Source organism: Temnothorax longispinosus, chromosome 6 (assembly GCF_030848805.1).
Source record: "Temnothorax longispinosus isolate EJ_2023e chromosome 6, Tlon_JGU_v1, whole genome shotgun sequence".
In the NCBI taxonomy this organism is placed as follows: Eukaryota; Metazoa; Arthropoda; class Insecta; order Hymenoptera; family Formicidae; genus Temnothorax; species Temnothorax longispinosus.
In genome coordinates, this window is record NC_092363.1 from 19000023 (window position 1) to 19019271 (window position 19249).

The window sequence follows — 19249 nt, forward strand, 5'->3', positions numbered from 1 at the left end:
TCTCAATTTGTTCTGCTGGGAAATTCGACGATCCTCCTGGCTCCTCGATGTCGTTAAATATTCCGGGGAGAATTATTATATCAGTTAGATGAAGTCCGCTATTTAGGTGAGGAGGAAGCTACGGACTTGCTCTTCCAGTAGAGATGACATTTTTTTATAAGAGACAATCACGCTAATTATCTCGAGAAGATCCCTTTTGATAAACAGAGCTTTCTTTGACGACAGAAATATTTTTATGTATTTTTAAAAGTTATTTTGAATTAGTACACAGCAACAATCTCTATAATATATAAATATCTGTGACATCGAAACATAAATTCGAGATTATATATTGATATTGATACCAGATTTAAATGCTTTAAATTCTTCATAAAAAATTTCAAGAATTATGCTTGTTTTACATAATCTATATGTATATAATATACTTATATATTTATTCAAATTATACTTATATTTAACTTATATTTTCGAGATCGGATTGCGATGAATCTTCATCGGCGTGGAGTTTTTCCTCGGCCGAAGAAATCTGTATAAAATACGTCTGCGATATTTCCGATAACGATCTCAGCTCATTATTAACCCGACCGTGCTAGATTCCGTATCTGTGCCATCAACCATTCATCATTTAGACGGTGCAAAATCGGGAAATGTCGAAATCTGACCCGCGAAACCACCAAATATACTCGCCGATATCTTTAGCGACATCGCTCGACCTCGCAATGTAAAAGGATTCTCGAAACGGTCTCGATCGACGTTCACTTCTGAAGTTCTGACCCAGATCCTTAGAACTGGTCCATCATATATGTATAATATTTTAATACTGAATCATGATAGACATAGCGTGACGGAGATTATTATGCACGTTAACTCGAAAAATCCACAATCCCGGGGATTAGCGTGACACTCGAGTCCGACTCGATTCCCGCGCTAAAGAAACACACGCACTCGAGTTGCCTTCGAGGATTTACGAGGGGCGAGTCCGGAAGCGATTCTCGCGAAGGTGCCACGAAGGAGAAGAGAATAAGGATCGATGGTGCTTGCAGCAGCAGTAGCAATAGCGGCACAAGGTAGGTAAAATAAGGGGGTTCGGCGACGGTGGAGGAGGATAAAGAGAGGATAGAGGACGAGGAGGAGAAGAGGGTCGGTCGAAGCCAGTGGTAAATGGCACGTTGCCGGGCCGCGAGAGGGTGAGACCTGCGAGGAGGTGGGTAACCTTGACCCGGGGATGAACGACCCTCTACCCCTGGGCGCGCGTGTCGTACCTCGCTCTCGTCGCCCTTCACCCCCTTCTGCGACCCTCGCGCGCGCCCCTTCCACCCTCTATTCCAGCCGACGCGGCGACGACTCCGCCGGGATCCGTTCCTCTCTCTCCCGTTCCACCCCTTTCCACTCCCTCTTTGCTGGGCTCACCACCACCCACTCCTACCTCCGTTCCTCGCCCTTTGACCATCGTCATCCCCTTGCCATTCTCCTTCTCCTCCTCTTCCTCCTCCGCTCGAAGCAGCGCCCTTTCTCTTTCGAATTCTCGTCGCCGCTCACCCTTTCTCCCACGCTGCCACTCTCGACGCACTCTCGCTCTCCACGCAAACTTATCACGGGGAGGGTGACCCTGGTTGCCAGCCTTCTCACTCGCTCGCGCCCTTTCGCGACTCTTTCCTCCCTCGTCCTTCGACGGGATCGTCGAAGGGAACGATAGGGCAGCCGGGATGATAGCGAGAGCGAAATTTCAAGGCCAGTGTACGAGCCCGGGGATCGAGCGTGCTGGATTCGTTATCCCGGCCGGGTCACGTCCTGATCTTTTTCTCCTCTCTGAGCCACATGTGTTGGATCTCATTTTTCATGAAAATTTTACATTTCATACGTTTTAACTTTCGTTTTCCTCGGTTTACTTCCAATCGACCAATCGAATTTTCACGGAAAGTAATTTTCCGAGTTGTTTCGTACATGTCTTATGTGACATAAACGGCAAACGTCATTTAAATCAGATTTTTTTATTGCAGAAATCTAAAAATTTCCATTTATAACGAAATACTAATAAAAAAACTAATAAAAAGCCACAATGCAATTACAGTTGGGAAATTTCAATCCTCCTGACAGATATGAGTCTATAGTTCATGATGTATAAATATCTGTGCGGGGCCAGGAATACCTACTTCTCTGAAATGTCACGGATCAAAAGTAGATAAAACGAGGCTTGGTCCTTCTATTTTTTAAAAACTGTCTGATCGATAGTAATGATATTTGTGTCGCGTATTATAACAAAAACCTAACAATCTCTAATCGGTTTCGAAGTCTGTGAGGATTCGACAATCGTGTATGAATAGGATCATCATCGCGTATAATATGCATAGAATACACGTTCCTCGTTCCAATTTAGAACCACAGGATTTTAATCTAGGAATCGATTTCCGCTAGTATTGAACTCGATAGATAATTTCGTCGCCGAGGACAACCGCGAGGACCTTTGTCCCCTGATCGGCGACCCAAACAGTCCTAACATTTGCCTAGCGGTGCGCTAGACAGCCTCGCACGCTCTTAGAAATTCGCTGCTGCTCAAAATTCGCGATCGTCCTGGTCGGCTGGCCAGCAGGGTTACATCCTGGAGAAGCGAGCACGCGTGCGACAGGTGGGAAGCGGCGGCGGCGGCGGTGGCGGCGGCGCCGTCATCCTAGGACGCGGCTAGTCGAAAACGCGACCGAGACGTCTCGCAATCGATTAACGAATTCGCGTCCCGCTTCTACGCTCACTCCCGAAATAGAGTCCTTCGCAGCTGGCGGTCTCGCATCGCTCGCCATAACGAGCGAGCACGCGGAAAGGGCCGGAGAGGGGTCGAAGGGCGCGGGGACTCGGAAATGACGGAGAGGAATAGTTATGCACGGATGGTGTCTGTGCGCTTCACCTCCGTGAAGCTGGCCTTTCATTTTCAGAATTTTGACGTAACTAATGAAGTTTTAATAAGGTTGTATTTTATCGTGTATGTGCGTGTGTGTATAGGTATGTAATTTGAAAATGTAAAATCGACAATATAGCTGGTATCTTTTAGGACACTATAAATTCTACTTAAATTCGAGAAGTATTAAGTAGGCGCGGAATAATTCTCAAGATGAAAATCTTGTCGAATTATAAACGATTTATCTCAATTTACCATCGCCTCTGTCTCAATCATATTATTTCTAGAACTTATCGCGAATAAACAAAGAAACTTGTACCGTCATTTTTATTAGATATTTAATTACCTGATGTTCATCATTCATGTCTCATTACATAGATTGTGGTCATCAAAGTATGCTTACCTGTAACAAAAAAGAATACAAATCATAAGTTTCTCTAGCCATTATAGCATTTAATTTATAAATAATAATGTGAGGAAAATTTTATCGAAAGAGGAAAATAAAATATAAGTTGTATCCATAATTATTGAAGTTATGTCTAGGATGTTCTGTAATTTACATTCACGAGGTAATATATCGTTATTTATAACATCAGGGCTTTTAATTAATATATCAAACCATTATAATTTGACAGATGCAAACTTACTGTTAAGCTAGATTTGTTATTTACCATTTGACATTTCCATTTAATATCTCTCTCTCTCAGTATAATACAATATCTGAATTAGTTTGATATTTGTTTTATCATTTGCTATCAAATAAAAATTTTATGCAATATCAGACATTAACTTAACGTTATTTTCGAAATCTTGGATCTTGAAAGTATAATAGTTGAATAATAGTTGCATGAAAACATTAATTTTTTTAGATAAAGATTTCAAGAAATAGTAGAAAAAATAATAACATATTATTTAAAGAATGTGATTATAGAATTATGTTCCCTTTAAAGTTTTACATTGCAATTTATCAATTTATTATCGTGCAAAATTAATAAATAAAATATATGCAATTGAAGGTAGAAATTTATAAAGGTGAAGGTAAAAATGTTTATAATCAAATGCAGAAAAGTAATTGAAATAATTTTATAATAGTTTAAAATTATGACATTAGAATTTGGATCTGATTTGAGTCTTCTTACATACAAAAATACAGACTATATGAGGAGCATATTTGTAAATGCAAAATTATAAATCGACATTGTCACAACTGGCACGATTGCGAGCAACTTCTTTCCTTAACAGGAGTATCGAATAGAGGCTTTCCGGAATGCAATCCGCACGAAAGCGCGGAGCATCGTCTTCGGTCTCATCGCGCTTTAAGATGCGCCGGTTCGAAGGCACGCGCGTGCATTGGCCGTCACGAATCCGCCAGGGTGGTTCGCCGGGGAAACGACCGAACGAACGCGGATCGATTCGGCGAGACTCCGAAAGTTCTCCTACCGCGTAAAGTGATTACACACACCGATTCCGCCGGCCGATTCGCGCCTACGAAAATTGACGGCGCGCGCACTGATAACGAAGATGGGCCCGTCATTTCGCGTGCCATTCCGCGTCCGTCTGGCTTTCGCGGCTATTTTGGGGAACGATCCAACCACCACCATCACCTGCGATCGATGAGGCAATCCGCCCCCATCCCCCTGCTGCCAAGCTCATTAATCGGTTTCGATCTAAAGTTATGTTAAATATGATTAGGTCGATAGACAGAGCCAGTTGTTCACTCAATTTGATTGAAGTTGTTCTTTTCGCTTCTCTTGAGATATTTGTTTATATAAAAAAAAAACATATAATGTATCTGCAAATTATTGCGGTAACAACTTTTAATTTCATTATACACATTTTTGAATATTTATTTAATCAGGCAGTGCAATCTCTCTAATACATATAACATTTACGGGAAATTATTATTTTTCAGAAATTGTACAAACAAATGGAAATATGAATATGATTCATTCACATGAATATCTGTCAAAAGTGATGAGAAAAGTGATTTGTTCGTTTTGACCCGCAAAGAGCGTATCAGAGGGTTAATTTGCACATGTCCAGAATTAAAAAGGGGTGGACATTTGCCGATAATCGATACGGTTTAGTCGAAACTGACCGGGTCACGAGTTTCGAGGTTCTCAAAGAACGCCGGTTCTTTTTCTGTCATTTAATCGGAAATTAGTCAATTAATTAAAATCTTCAATGTTCTCGAATAATTCATCTTCTTGTAATCAGTTTTCCAATAAAATTACCAGATTTTTGCGATTGACGAAATGAAATTTTCGTTTGCCGATAAATTCCTGTTTACATTCGAACTTCAAAATTTAACGTAAATTTAAACGTTCGATCTGACATTAGGCGATTCGCATAATATTTTTGCTAATACTGTTTTTTGTCACTTTGCAAGAATTAATTATAATAAATCATTAATTATGAGAGATTAAATTTTACAATTTTCGGTTAATCTATACTAGCCTGAGCGAAAGGTGAATAAAAACACCGAGAGATGCAACGAGTCTCAGCTCAATCCCCCATCTTTGCAAGTTAAACATTCGTAAGTTTGCAAGATTCTTATCAATGTATTTTTCTTCAATTCTCCTTTTTCTCACCGTTACATGACACTAAGCGTGTCCGGTGTCGAGACGATTCGCATAGTGAAATCAATGCGTGGCGGGCGACCACCCGAGACGTTCCCGTAACACGTGCCTGGACGACGAAACACCGGCATCGGGTCAACGGACCTCCCAAGAGTCGCGGTGACAACGTCCGATAAGCCGGTCGCGAAATTTCTCGTTACAAAACGCGGGTCAGTTCGAAAACGATTATATTTTACGATAATACGATGCCAGGAGCATTCTTTTTTTATTGTTCCATTTCTGGACAATAAAAAAAGAATGCTCCTGGCATCGTAATATCGTAAAATCCCGCGGCCCACGTTCTGGCGCCGCGAATTCAATTTTCTCTCGGAAAAGAAGGTCACTGATGTAACGGAAAATAGTAGATTTTACTGTTAGTCAGAAAAAGAATCCACGCCTAGCGTCATAAAACTTTTTTCTTATATATGTATTTTTGTATAACACTTTATTCCAATATCAATTATAAGCATTTCAATTATAATTGCATTTCAAATAGGATTGATATTTTGCAGAAAAGTAAATTAACATAAATTAAGTCGATGTTTCAATCATAGAAGGATATGTTTGGGCTGCGTTATTTTAACGACATTCCAACCCTTTGTCGCATTGCCGTCTTTCTTGCCGTGCTCACGTCAATTCGAGTGTATTCCCTTCGGCATGATGCATAATTCGTAAATCTCGGGGAAGAAAGGAAGAGAGCCCTTCGTGGCGCGGCGTTGCCGTAAACTCGCCCTTCTCCCTTATTTATCGCCCTCGTCTATGCCGACGTTTCTCCCTCGTTCCGGAGATAGTTAAGAATACATGCACTTTGCGTTTGTCCGCATCCGCAGAATCCGGAGCGCTTAAAGATACGAGGTACTTTTTCGTTAACTACACGATTTTCTACTTGCTCATCGTGTGTGAAAATTAAAATAAACGGTATTAAAACAGAAAATAAAAAATATAAACGCTGCATGTGTTAAAGAATACAATGAGTTTAATAATTCATTGTTGAATATACATAATGTGAAGTATAACGTACCATAAACTGCGACGAGTACATCACAAACAAAATTATCCAGAATACATTAAAAAAATTAAATTTATGTCGAATATTAATATGAATATTGTGCCTTAATTATAACATAAAGCCTAACTAATTTCGTAAAAAGTTCTCAAAAGAAATTAGATTAATTAAATATAAAAAGTACAGGCAAAAATGTGAGAATAAAAAATAATCTAATTAAAACGTAAGGAAAAATCTGAAAAGTGAAAAAGAAAAAATAGCTCATTTTCCATATTTCCACATATTTTTCCCCTTCGGACGAACCCGATCGCGGCTTCCGCATTTAGATTTTGAGAGCCCGCGAGATATTTGGTGCCAGAGAGGAACGAAGAACGTCGCGTCGCCGACAAGAGGACAAAGAAAGAGAGACGGAAATAAAGGAGCGGAAGGATGCGCGATCTCATCTCGAATGTAGCGTTATTCCGCGCGAAGTTTATGCGCGCGGAGAAGCCACCGGTCTCTCCCTTCTGGAAATAACGTCGCCCGATGCCAGCGGGAATGTAAGCGAGGGAGTGCGCCCGCTTATTGCCTTAAATTGCTAATTGGGCTCAGGAACGACACTGCCTTTCCACGTTATGCAGTCTTTCTCCCCTCGTCCCTCTGTGTTTTTCTCTTTCTCCCTGTGTCTCTCTCTCCCGAATCTATCGTCTACTTTCCCTCTCAGTTCCCGTATCTGCCTCCTCTACGTCTACCCGGCTTCGACTTCCTCGATGCCTATTGTCGACGACGCCAGACCGTCGTCCCCAATCGGGGAAATGAAGAGGGTGCTCCTGGCTGTTGCATAACGTTCCAATGGAATTTCAGCGGTGCACTCCGCGAGGAATTCGATGTCGACTTTTTTCCTGGGGTGAATTCAAGCAGCGGTATAATTTACGTTTGCTAACATCGAAGATTAATCATGAATTAATTCTAGTCTAATTATAAATCCCGAGTGGAATTTTAAATTTAATTCGAATATAAATTATAGTAATCCGTATAATAATATTATGTAAACCATTTTCCGATTGCTAAAATATACACGTGAGAGTTTAATTCCAGTCAGTAAAATATCCTATAGGAAGAAAATATCGATGTAAAAAAAGAGATTAACATAGCTCTTGATCTCCCTCCTTCCCCGACAAATTCAGAGAGAGAGAGAGAGAGAGAGAGAGAGAGAGGGAGGAAGGGAGGGAGAGAGGAAGAGCAGAGAAAGAGAGGAGAGAGTGAGAAGGGGAGTCTCCATTGTACTCGCGCTCCTCCAAAAATTTAGCAGGATCGATGCGGCTTTTGTTCCTTTGAAGCAGAACACTCACGATATTATGACATATCGTTCAACTCCGGAGAAAATACGATGATTGAGCGTAGCATGAAAGTGATTACTTTCGCAGCCACCAGAGGAATAAAATAAAGTGGATTTTGTTGATTGCCGTATAACTGCGCTTGTGTTTTCCTGCTCACGTTATGCTTGAGAATCGTTAATCATCGTTTACATTGCATTCAATATCGATATAGACATAAAATACAGCTGGTAGGACATGGCGAGTAGAGAGCGATGGGAGATATTAAAATATAAATTTAGCAGTGCAATGTAGCAATGCTTTGCGTTACATATAGGGAACGATTAATATCTTCGATAAATATTGTATGTATCTTTGAACTCGTCTGTCTCAATATCGCGACCACGAGACAATAATTAATGCTAGCGACGATATCGGGTCGAAATTGCATACTTAACGCTTCGGGAGCCGCATCCTGTCGGCGATAAGGCGACCGCCGAAGAAATTAGGTATCATGGTTTTGTCGGACGATTTCGTGGTTCCACCTGCTGGCACCCGGATGTGCTACGGCGATGCGCGCAGTTATGCGACGCGTTATCTTGCGCTCCTCTGTATCTCGCGCACGAGCATTAATCCTCCTCGCCAGCGGAGTACGCGCGCGCGCGCGCAAATTAGCATCGCGACTCCGCGGCCCGCTAATAAAGCCGTGTGCCACAGCTGCGTGGACTCATGAATATTTATGATCTGGATTTGTTCACCGAAAAGCAAATCGAACCGTCGTTTCTTCGAACGCACGCAAGTATGTTGCGATATACCGGTTGCACTTGCGTGCCAACGTATGTGTGCGTGTGTATGCGTGCGCGTTACATAATATACACGTCGATTCGTTGTTCGAAAACGATCGATTTCGTAACGCGGCGAGTGACCCGCAAATCTGTAATTTGTTAAAATAATACTCTGGATAATATACCCAATGGTCCGATGATTGTCAAGCTGATAACATTTTATGATCCCTAATTGGTCGTAAATGTTACACGCCATGCTGCGAAATCCCGTGACGCGAAACGCTTTAATTAACGCCGTCGAGTCTTCGGAGTATGACAGAAATACGATCCGGTTTATCTTCTTCCGTGACTTCCTTTCGCGATACGCTTAATATTAAATTTTACTTTTAAGTCTTTACTAATCCGTATAGCTTCTATGAAAACTGATTGAGTGAGAAGCAAAGTGTTTGGATCACTCGTTTACAGTATTCAAGCTTATAATTCGCCAGGGTTCCTTCAATTTCGAATTTTAAGTACGCGAAAGAGCGCACGCGGAGTGAAAAGTACCGAGGTATTCTTCCGCATGTGAAGATGACGACGGTATCGATCGTAAATAGCGGAGGATTTCCGTGATCATAGGCGGTGCGTGCCGGCCACGTGGCAGCTGCCTCCAACAGCTGTTACCGCTCGGATGCGTCGAGAGGCGCGTCGCTTTTTCGCCGCTCGCTGCCGATTTTTAATGTTCGCGTGTCCGCAAGAAGGAAGTATTCCGGTCCGCGAAAACAGAGCGCGTCTCTTATCGGCGATGCATCGCCACGCCGATCTTGGCGATATCGGCACGCGAACGCTTTCAATTATACCCCGATGGCGAAATCGTCGTCCGCGACCGCGTTCCTTGACGTCGCGAGTTTGTCTTTTATTACACATTTTTGGGCGAGGAATAACAAAATAATATTTCTTAATATTATTGAACAATTTTCAGCTTAGAATCTTAGGAGTTCAAATGATTAAGAGAAAAGTCACACGTTTTTGAATCACAAATATGTAATGTATGTCATTAATATTTGAGAATTTTGAGTTTATTTGTGTAGATTTTAATGGCTGCATTCCGATATTTACTGTCAGTACTGCAAATCTATATTTTACGTCACGTATACTATAGATTTTCAGTACTGAAAGTTGCTGACAGTGAATATCGGAATGCAGCCATTATATCTATTTTATGGTCAGTTGAACGCGTATAGTTGAAACACTTGAAACTTCTACAATGTCAAGTTTATACGAGACACTCAATTGCATTTGTTTTATCGAGAAATAATCGCTACCGTTAATACCGTAAAAAATTGAGAAATTTGTCATATACAAGCTAAAGCCAAGTCATAAAAATCAGCGATAGAGAATTGTCGTAAAATCGAATGTAAGCAGGCAAAGTGTTTGTCAGGGAAGGTTTCTGCAAAAAAAAAGAAAGGGAGAATGTTTGCAACAAATACGGCGGCATCTTTTCGGCAGCAATTAAAAAACCTCTCAGGTCCTCGAGAGTCCCTCACTGTGTCATTCAGAAACGCCGAGATTGCTCGAGTGCTTTTACGGGAGTAAAAATGTGAGCACATAATGACAGCTTCTCCATCTTTAAACCAAAGACAAATAGCGACTGTCAATTCTTGGTACCAAATGAAAACGGGAGATTAACCCATTATTCGTCCTGATGTCCTAGTTCTGATATTCTCAGTTAAATCCGATTTTTGCATAATATAATTTATGTATAATAAATTTTTGCATTAATTCCAAGAGATAAACTCGAATATATCTTCGAGAATTTAATGCATAATTGTTTAATGAATAATTTTAAAAGAGAGGGAAAAAATTTCTGGTATTGCAAGAGCGAACAAAACTCGAAGAGCTAATCGATTAATCAAGCTCAATCAAATTTTAATCAGCGTAAAATAAAACGCAACATGCAATCGTTAAAAAAACGTCAAATCAATTAGGTCTGAATTACAATTTCACGATTCGAAATGCATTCTGCTTTTTAAATTAAAAAGAGTATACACATCATAGTATAGATGAAAATTTTACGAGGCGAGTACATATTACTTATATTTAATATATTTCAATACGTTTATATATAATTACGTATTTAATATATTCCAATACGTAACATTTTACGTATTTTAATATATTTTATGCGTTTATATATATTTCAATATATACAATGTCTAGTATCGAATGCACCAAGTGCACTGCGAGGAATGCACGCGGCTGTTATCTTTTCTCGTCGGAACCTACCACCGCCGCCGCCGCTACCGCGGACTCGGGCGTTTCCGTGCGCGGGTGTCCGAGCCGAGGCGCTCCGGTCGACCGGTTGCTCCGACGGCCGCAGTACGCGGCGAGACGCGAACCAGTGTGCCATAGCTTTTTTTCCCAACGTTAAACGGCATCGCGCTCGAGAACCCGGTGCCGCGCGCATTCGATCTCTCTACTCGCGACCCGCGACGCGCCTCCGTCGCGGTGCCTCCTCGAGTGACGAGAGCCGCAAACGCCGTGGGTTTCGAGGATACCGCGTCGCGGTATAGAAGCGATCGGCTGGATCATCTCAAGTAGTAGCCGAAGCCGGAAGTGCGACTCGCGGACACGTGGTAAACGCTCGACGATGATAAGAGCGTGCGTGCACGCGCGCGCGGCGCGGCGAGGCGAGGCGAGGCGAGACGAGGCGAAGCCGGCAGGCGAGAAAGGAGGGAGGAAAGAAAATTAATCTGACCGATGAGCTTTTCCGCGTCGACTCGCGACGTGGCGCCGACGCAATTTCCCCGCGCGTTTCCCTCGCGATCGCGGGTCGATCGGCCGCGTGACACACGTGTGCGTGCGTTCGTGCGTGCGTGCGTTTGTTCGTTCGTTCGTTCGTGGCTTTCCGCGAACATCAATTTGCGGAAAAGCCCTCGGAGCAGCGAACTCCGATACCCGCGGGATTTTCGCACGGAAACGCCACTGTGGTTTGCGTTACACGATGAAATACTCTTTTACTGTCTTTTTACATAAAAACTGTACGCGTCACGGAAGAAGAATAGCGCGAAATGTGGGGCGGTATATCGCAGCGTTGTGGCAGCATTTAGCTACGTTAATTAAGCGCGGCTTATCAAGCGGCAAACGATTAAACCGTTTTCGTTTCCCGTTATTTTGCGCGAAATTGTCACAATAAGCGGCGGGTGCCAATTTTCTTTCTTTGCTCCAGAACGTCAAAGAGACTCGAATTACAGGCGTTGTGCAACTAATCGTAATCGGAGTGCGAACTGATCTCGGTATCAGTTTCTTTGATGTTCGCCGTTCGATTCCCGCGCGTTACTGAATTCGGAACAAGGGTTGAACTAATTTGCCGCGCGGCTTTAAATTGATTGACAACGCTCACACGTGTAGAAATGCAATCCGATCGCCCTGCCCGAAGACAGTCTTACGTGTTCTGAAAAGCGCATCGGAGAGTCTATGCATTACAATTCGACGAGATTCCTCCAACTCCTTCTCTCTCTCCTCTCTCTCTTTCTCGCGTGATTCCGTTCGAGACTTACATTCAATTTTATAGCCGAAGAACGAGAGAAAAAGAAAGAGAGAGAGAGAGAGACCGAAGGAGAAGAGAAAGAGCGATTTCTCTGACTCACCGTTTCTTTGACACACACGAGCCTCGCAGCTTGCCGACGTCGTTAACGCGCGCGCCTCGTTAACCCGCGGGTGGGTTCGCGCCATGAGCGCCTCTCATTCGAAGGATCAAAAATTATCTCTCTCTGAGAAAAGAGACTATTTTCCTCTGTGTTTCACGCCTCATTTACTTGCACCTTTATCTTCTTTATCTCATATTAATCTAATTTCTTATTTTAACTTGAAATTTTTGAAAAGCAAAAGAATTATCGATTGCGTGATACAATCTGTCCATTTTAGACATGAAATATTTAAATACAAAGCAAGGTTCGCGTAGATTACTGAAAGTTATGGACTTGTCTAACCTTGGGAAGTAGTTTGCTTTGTCTATAACTTTATTTTAAAATATATTCTTTGTATAAACGGCAGTCTTAATTTGCGTGAATTTTGTTTTGCGCAAGTAAATTTTCTTATCTCTACATTTCTTGACACATACGCACACATTCAATACACGATCCTCTAGTGCCATCGCACTTTTCTCGAGAACTGTTAGAAAAATATTTGGGCACAGTATGTACTGATTCAATATAACAGTTTGCGCTAAATACGAGGCGCTTGTGGCGCGAGTTGTTTTTTTCGTTACCACGTTCGTTTGCGCGCCGTTTTACATACGTTATCATTTGCGACAGAACTGCACGACGCCACGTCCAGATTTTTCGTTCTCACGGATCGATCCCGAATCTCCTCTCCGATGCTCGAGAGCGCGTCACTGCGGCGCGGAACACGTGGCGCGTAGCTTTTTTGTTTGTGAATTGACTCACGAAGTATATACCAGTGTGTGAACGAGGAAAGGAAGGAAAAAGAAAGAGAAAGACAATTCGCGAGGGGAGAGTCATTTTTCGGTGCGCGCGTTTCGCTAATGAACACGAAGACGAACGGAAGGCCAACCATTAGAAGCCGACGACGATGACGAGAACCTCTCATTAACATCTCGACGCGTCTTCCTGTTGCGAGCGGAACCGTAAGTTACGATGTTTAAAAGTGTGTACAAAAAGTTCTTGACCCTAGATTAGTATCGTGGGAAAAATCGAAGGTTTCGTCTGCCTATTTTGTGATGCCAAAGTTGTTAATCAAAAGATGTATAAATTATAGATTTATTATTATAGTAATTAATTATGTAAACAAATCTGTATAAATTATATATTTATCGTTATATATAGTAATCAATTATGTAATTAATAACAGTCATCACTTCCCACGTTGCTCGAAATACGAATAAATACAGGACTTTAAATACGTTGCAATGAAAGTTGAATATATTTTAGAAATATTTGCGTATATCGTGATGCAAACTTCAAAGCTATAAGTATCCGGTAGATGGTAGAAACTCGACGAGTACTATGTACGATTATGTTAAGCCTCATTGGCTGATAGTGGAATCGTTAGTGCATACAAATTTTGCATACGCGTGCATACGCATAATAAATAAGCATGTACACCGCCACATAACGAGTTATCTGTATAAATTTCGCAAACAATTTATTCATATCGATCTCTCGCGTATACTATCTCTGACGCATTCCTTTGCATTCGATTCAATAGATTTTCAGCGTGGATTCCCGCTTGCGTCCGCACTTTCTCGCGGCCCCGTTCGTAATCGCGTCTGACCGGAAACCGCGTAGACCGCGCCGCGATAATGTTATGCAAAGAGTTATGCAAAAACGCCGGTCGTCGATCGCCAATGTACACACATCGCTATCTTCCTCGGCGTGAGCGAAACACCGAAGATATCGACGTTCGGCGTATTCGGGATTCAGGTCACCGCCGTCCGCTACCGCGTCTCGTAATCGCGACTCGTACGAGAACACGCGTAAATAAACCGTCCATTCACGTGGCGGACGAGACCGGAGTCCCGCATGCGGTGTTCGCTCAGTTTTCTCATTCGACTTTGATTTGCAGCTCCCCGTTGATCTCACTTTCTCTCCTTCTCTCGCAGAAAAGTTAAATCATCAACAAAAGTTAGTCCAGCGAGCGGTTACTATCGCATTTCCCGCGTGACTTGAAAAAATTTTATACGTTTTGTAGAACATCACGTTTATCTAACAAAGAAATTTTCATAGGAACAATGAAACATTACACATACGACACACGTAATATGTATTATTTAGCATAATCATCATTTTTTACGAATATCTTGAGCAGAGAAAGAATAGAAAAGCGTTTCGTACTGGCTCCGAAATTGTAATTTTTTCAAGCTATTAAAAATCATACTACTAAAAACGATACTGATGTGAGCGGCGCCTCATATATTTCGTGGAAGAAATAAGTAAGAGACGCACGTTGCAAAGCGGACGCGTTGCGCGCAACGCGTAACGATCTCGATGATTCACTACGAGCGATCAACTGGCCACACCGTCGGCTTTTCCGTTGACAAATGATTTCGCGGGACACTTGTTGCTTTTATCGAGGTGTTGGTGCAGTGGATTCAAGATCTACGAATGAGAATCGCGAGCCCAGACACTCGCGTTGAAATCATTAGCGAAGAAGAAATGAATTCGTTTTCTCGAAATTAATTCGCCCCTCTTTTTTATCGCAACGATAAAACTCCGACGAAATCGACGATATTTCGAAAGACCCGGATCCTGCAGCATATGTTATGTCTTCATATTTTACGCGCGATATCTTCCACGCACTCATGATCGATCATAAATTATAAATTGCCGTGCATAAATTGCGGAGCATTCATTGCGTTTGCGCGCGGACTATAGCACCTCTTAATTCAGAGATGCCGATTGTGATTATCGTTATTGTCCACGTTGGGATAATTAACGGACACAAGGAAAACCGACGAAAGTTTTTGCACGAGTCATTGACGGTCTTGACGTCATCTCTATCATATCGAATGATTCAGCGCAACTCAGGTTGTGAGAAACGGTATAATCGCGCCGTTCGATATTTAGTCGACTGATGCAAATTACAAATGCAATATACAAATGCATTTAGCGTAGGTGGTCGTGTTAATAAACGCCGTTACAGTCATGAACATGCGTAATTATGTTTTCCAAAATTTAATGACTCTTAGAATTAACCTTTTTACAATCTTAATATCTTAACTTAATAATTTAATTACAATCCTTTTAACAATATGAGTTTTTCCATAATCTTTTTAAGAACACGTGATATTAATTTTGTCCCGAGAGAGATCGTTACCTTGTATATCTATATGCGTGCTCGACGCAACGCTCGCAGACGAAGATGCATCTTGGCTACGCTCGTCATACACGCATAGACATACGGGTAATGTATAATAAGGTTTACGGTCGCAACGGTAATTCGTCGCAGACAGAAATATCCTGAGCTCGGGCCAACAACGTCGCGCATGTGGAACCACGTCGTCATTGTTGAATTTTCAGCGTTCTAGAATAAGCCGGCGCCGCGGCGTGTCGTTTCCCGATATGACGTAACCACGTGATAAGCTCATCATCCCATTAGTAATATTTTATATTTTAATAAAATAGAAAGATTTACGCCGTTAAAATCCGACTTGCGTTATGTATTTCAGATTCATGGGGTGTTGGGGATCAAAAGCAATGATCAGAAATGTGAAACAAAACGGCAGTTTGTTTATTAGCGCTTTATTAAATATCAACATCCAAGTTCTTATAATGCTACGTCGCTCGGAAATCATTAAACGCGCCCCGGCTCTGCTTCGCTCTTCGTGGCGGCGAGGTGCATCCTTTTGATAAGACCACAGCGAGTCTTTCGTGACGATTGCGTCACCACGACGACGTGATCCGCATAGCTCCGTGAACAAATTGGCGACAAGGATACATTTCCTCGGCATCGATTCATCGTGCGCCTTCTTCTTTTTTTTTATCATCGTCTTCCACGAATCGGCCGGAAACCGTCATCACATTGCCGCCAATGTGATGACGATTTTACGTACATTATCTTGAAACGCAAGGTGTATCTTTCCAAGTATCTAAATAATATCACAACATGTCGTCAATCCAGTAAATCTGCAAAGATATTCCGCAAGAGATAGCTTCGCGTTATTCGTCTAATCGAGCATAAAATTATAAGATAATAAAATTAACGATTGCTAATTTTTAGTTTCAATATTTTGTGTTGTTTATTAATTTATGAAATAAATATACGTAAGTCTTCATGTTACATATGAATAAAGATAAGATGAATGGTGCCAACGAGTAGCCTTGAAACATGCGTGTTTAAAATCGCTTCTCGTATCTCGATATAACGTAATGGAATAAATTAATAATTCACATTGCGATAAAAAAGAAATAACAAAAACGAATATATAAATCTTGTTACGGTGACTCGAAAACGATTCTGACAACGCTTTTGACGTTAATTAATTTTCCCTTAATATTTCTTCTTCATTTCGTAAGCGGAGAGATAAGGAATTTTATATCGATGATTTTTCGAGAGAGTACTTTATGCCGCTCGGCGGCCGTAAGCACGGCGGTCACATAAATTAGTACAGCGTGTATATGCCGTTAAGCGGCCGCTATCACAAAATAACTGCAGCATAATAAACATCCGAGAAGGAAAGGCGGGCGCCGGGCGGTAGGAGGAAGGGAAGATATACCGCGGCGGTATGCGCGCGTGTTTTTGATACGCGCCTAATCGCCGTGACATAATCGCCGTACTGCCGGGCGCGGAGCATGACGTGATCTTGTAATATAATCGATGCCCCTTTTGTTCGGAAGCCACGCGGCTCGTTAACGTAAAAGCACATACACACACACACACATGCACGATCTGTCGGATGATCCATCAGAGAATTATTTTTCTCGCATGTCACGTGAAAAAAGGCAGATCGCCGAGCACCCTTAATAAGGACTTTGTAATATACTTCTCAATCGATGGTCTTGTCGAGCGTCATGCGCGATGTGCACGAATTGCATCCTTTCAGTACGGGATCTTTACTCTTTAAGAGAAAAATGTCTCGCGCAAAATTATTTTCACTTTATCAAATATTTCCAGAATTATAAATCTCTATTGTGTGTATTGTACAAAATGATTACATTTCATATTTAAACTGTACGTCATCTTTATTTAAAAAAACAAATTCCTTTTTTTCCATAATCAGCGGATTTTGAAAATAAATATAAAACGCGGATAATGCATCTGTTTCGATAAAATCGAATGCAATAACTCGGTCTCTTTCTCTGTCCACTAATTCACTTTAGATATCGATAAGCGATACGCAAGTCACAGCTCAGAATATGATGAGCTGATACGACTAAAAATACACATTTGCACCTTACGAACGAAGAAAAAGACATGGGAATTGAAAGGGTTGGACGCGAGGAGGGTGTATCCGAAGTTTTAACGCAACCAGGTCAGGTCTTCCGGCAAAAACTGAACGATCGGGTCCGATTCGATTCGTGTCCGGTCGTTCACGACGCGACAGAGAGAGAGAGCTCGATAGTATTGAGCTCAAATAAACGCGCGCTTTTGTTTCATGGCATCGGCCAACTGCCGACGCGCGGAACTCTGGATGTGAAGTTAAAAATAAAGGCGACCGTTTAGCGGTCTCTGCCTTCATCGAGGCCGGTCGCGGCATAATACGAAACTGAGATCCCCCGGAGTTAATACCAGAACCATTTTCATTTTGAACCGGCTGCCTTTTAATCAGTCATGAATCTCTGCAGGGAAATTCACGTCCTTCATCGTTACTCGAAAATCGATTTCTCCACGTGTACATGAGATGTCCGTTTCGAATTAAAGCGACGACAATTCCAGGAAAAATAAATTAAAAGTTAATTAATATAAATTCAATGGTATTACTTTTATAATCTGATTTCGATAAAATCCAGTCTGAGAGCAACTTTACGGGCATTCATCATAATCTTTAACTTTTAATTGTCAGTTTCCACTCATATTTTAAGATTTATAGCGCTTAGTTCTTAGTATCTAAATGGAAAACGACAACGAGTCAGTGCGATTTAATTCAGCTTTGACAATCGGAGGATACATCAGAATCACATTTAATATATGAATATGTTTCTCGCCGGTGGCGTTTATCAACAAAGAGGGTAGCGACGACAGCAGTTAACGTGATTGCAGAACGCTGCAATTCGCATATAAACGTAGAATTAACTTCCGCTTCGTGAAATAGGATGGTTCGACAGGGCGAGACGCGGGTACCATCGATGAGCTCGATCGACCGGAGTCCGTGCATCTCGTACAGAAAATCGCACTCTATTACACGCCTGAATCGCCGTGGCCATCCGCCGCTTTCTCACGGAAGCTCTCAAAAAGGAAGAAGGCGCCGCGGCGAAAAAGGACGAAGAGAGAGAGAGAGAGAGGAAAAAGAGCGGGGTTTATCGGCATCGAAACGGCGTTTCGCGCGATCGAACACGGGGCCGGGTCGTTATACCTAACCGCTTAACATACGTATATCCAAAGACGTACGTGTGTCTGCATTTATCCATGTGTACTTATCGATCGTTTCTTTGCCGTCCGCCGAAGCAACTGTAACATACGATATCGAGCACAAACAGTCGCATTCGATACCTTTCCTTCTCAAAATCAAGCGCGTAGGACAGAATCCTCCATAAGAAAATTCACTATTGGGTGAATCGAGAACGGAGAATTAATATTAAAAATTGCGGTCAAACGTTCACGCTTTGATCTTTCTTGTGCACAAGGGAGAGGACCTCACGCCATTAATTTTTTTTTTTTTATACGAAAACAAGAACAGATGGAACGGAGTTAGATCTTCGCCGCGCCGCGAGACGGTCGAGGAACCCTCGCCGCGACGTCCGCGAGGAGCCTCGCTCCTCGGTGTCGCTGAATGAACGTAGGGTACTACGAGCTATCCGTTAATAATTCCTACGCTGAGTCACCGTTTCCAATACGCCCACTGTCATCGCTTGGTGCATTCCGAATGACGTCGGTCGCTGACACCGCTTTCGCGTGACGTCCGCCTCCCTCCGGGGATCCCGCGTTGTTTCCCGAGCGATCGGAAATCGCGATCGGAGTCGCGCATTACTCTAGGCCGGCCGAAATGTCAAGTCATT

At 42.3% G+C, this 19249-nt stretch overlaps 1 protein-coding gene across 2 annotated transcripts in view; it reads left to right on the forward strand.

Moving 5' to 3' along the window:
• Positions 1–19249, forward strand: part of LOC139814087 (insulin-like growth factor 2 mRNA-binding protein 1) — a 54424-nt gene that overhangs the window by 13503 nt on the left and 21672 nt on the right. The window contains exon 1 of one of the 2 annotated variants that reach the window (XM_071780069.1): positions 12890–13221. The exons of the other annotated variant lie outside the window; for it this stretch is intronic. The gene's annotated coding sequence lies outside the window, so the exon portion shown is untranslated. Of the gene's footprint in view, positions 1–12889; positions 13222–19249 lie in introns of those variants that run through there. 2 annotated transcript variants of the gene reach the window in all.